This window comes from Pristiophorus japonicus, unplaced genomic scaffold (genome assembly GCF_044704955.1).
Source record: "Pristiophorus japonicus isolate sPriJap1 unplaced genomic scaffold, sPriJap1.hap1 HAP1_SCAFFOLD_732, whole genome shotgun sequence".
Taxonomy (NCBI): Eukaryota; Metazoa; Chordata; class Chondrichthyes; family Pristiophoridae; genus Pristiophorus; species Pristiophorus japonicus.
In genome coordinates, this window is record NW_027254648.1 from 2,320 (window position 1) to 4,638 (window position 2,319).

Consider the following 2,319-nt stretch of genomic DNA (forward strand, 5'->3'; position numbering starts at 1 on the left):
GCCACGCCCCCATGTCCCGCCTACTGCCACGCCCCCATGTCCCGCCCACTGCCACGCCCCTTGTCCCGCCTACTGCCACGCCCCCATGTCCCGCCTACTGCCACGCCCCCTTGTCCCGCCCACTGACACTCCCCTTGCCCCGCCCACTGCCACGCCCCCATGTCCCGCCCACTGACACTCCCCTTGTCCCGCCCACTGACATTCCCCTTGTCCCGCCCACTGCCACGCCCCTTGTCACGCCCACTGACACTCCCCTTGTCACGCCCCCTTGTCCCTCCCACTGCCACGCCCCTTGTCACGCCCCTTGCCCCGCCCACTGACACTCCCCTTGTCCCGCCCACTGACACTCCCCTTGTCCCGCCCACTGACACTCCCCTTGTCCCGCCCACTGACACTCCCCTTGTCACGCCCCCTTGTCCCGCCCACTGCCACGCCCCCATGTCCCGCCTACTGCCACGCCCCTTGTCACGCCCACTGACACTCCCCTTGTCACGCCCCCTTGTCCCTCCCACTGCCACGCCCCTTGTCACGCCCCTTGCCCCGCCCACTGACACTCCCCTTGTCCCGCCCACTGACACTCCCCTTGTCCCGCCCACTGCCACGCCCAATGCCACGCCCCCTGTCCCGCCCACTGCCACGCCCCCATGTCCCGCCTACTGCCACGCCCCCATGTCCCGCCTACTGCCACTCCCCTTGCCCCGCCCACTGACACTCCCCTTGTCCCGCCCACTGCCACGCCCCCATGTCCCGCCCACTGACACTCCCCTTGTCCCGCCTACTGCCACGCCCCATGGTCCCGCCCACTGCCACGCCTCTTGTCCCGCCACTGCCACGCCCCCGTCCCGCCCACTGCCACGCCCCCTTGTCCCGCCCACTGCCACGCCCCCTTGTCCCGCCCACTGCCACGCCCCTGGTCCTGCCTACTGCCACGCCCCCTGGTCCCGCCTACTGCCACGCCCCCTTGTCCCGCCCACTGCCACGCCCCCATGTCCCGCCCACTGCCACGCCCCCATGCCCCGCCTACTGCCACGCCCCCTTGTCCCGCCTACTGCCACGCCCCTTGTCCCGCCTACTGCCACGCCCCCATGTCCCGCCTACTGCCACGCCCCCATGTCCCGCCCACTGCCACGCCCCCATGTCCCGCCTACTGCCACGCCCCCTGGTCCCGCCCACTGCCACGCCCCCATGTCCCGCCTACTGCCACGCCCCCTTGTCCCGCCTACTGCCACGCCCACTGTCACGCCCCCTGGTCCCGCCTACTGCCACGCCCCCTGGTCCCGCCTACTGCCACGCCCCCATGTCCCGCCTACTGCCACTCCCCTTGCCCCGCCCACTGACACTCCCCTTGTCCCGCCCACTGCCACGCCCCCATGTCCCGCCCACTGACACCCCCCTTGTCACGCCTACTGCCACGCCCCATGGTCCCGCCCACTGCCACGCCTCTTGTCCCGCCACTGCCACGCCCCCGTCCCGCCCACTGCCACGCCCCCTTGTCCCGCCCACTGCCACGCCCCTTGTCCCGCCTACTGCCACGCACCCTGGTCCCGCCTACTGCCACGCCCCCTGGTCCCGCCCACTGCCACGCCCCCATGTCCCGCCTACTGCCACGCCCCCTTGTCCCGCCTACTGCCACGCCCACTGTCACGCCCCCTGGTCCCGCCTACTGCCACGCCCCCTGGTCCCGCCTACTGCCACGCCCCCATGTCCCGCCCACTGCCACGCCCCCTTGTCCCGCCCACTGCCACGCCCCCTTGTCCCGCCCACTGCCACGCCCCCTGGTCCCGCCCACTGCCACGCCCCCTGGTCCCGCCCACTGCCACGCCCCCTTGTCCCGCCCACTGCCACGCCCCTTGTCCCGCCCACTGCCACGCACCCTGGTCCCGCCTACTGCCACGCCCCCTGGTCCCGCCCACTGCCACGCCCCCATGTCCCGCCTACTGCCACGCCCCCTGGTCCCGCCCACTGCCACGCCCCCTTGTCCCGCCCACTGCCACGCCCCCTTGTCCCGCCCACTGCCACGCCCCCATGTCCCGCCCACTGCCACGCCCCCTGGTCCCGCCCACTGCCACGCCCCCTTGTCCCGCCCACTGCCACGCCCCCATGTCCCGCCCACTGCCACGCCCCCATGTCCCGCCTACTGCCACGCCCCCTGGTCCCGCCCACTGCCACGCCCCCATGTCCCGCCTACTGCCACGCCCCCTGGTCCCGACCACTGCCACGCCCCCTTGTCCCGCCCACTGCCACGCCCCTTGTCCCGCCTACTGCCACGCACCCTGGTCCCGCCTACTGCCACGCCCCCTGGTCCCGCCCACTGCCACG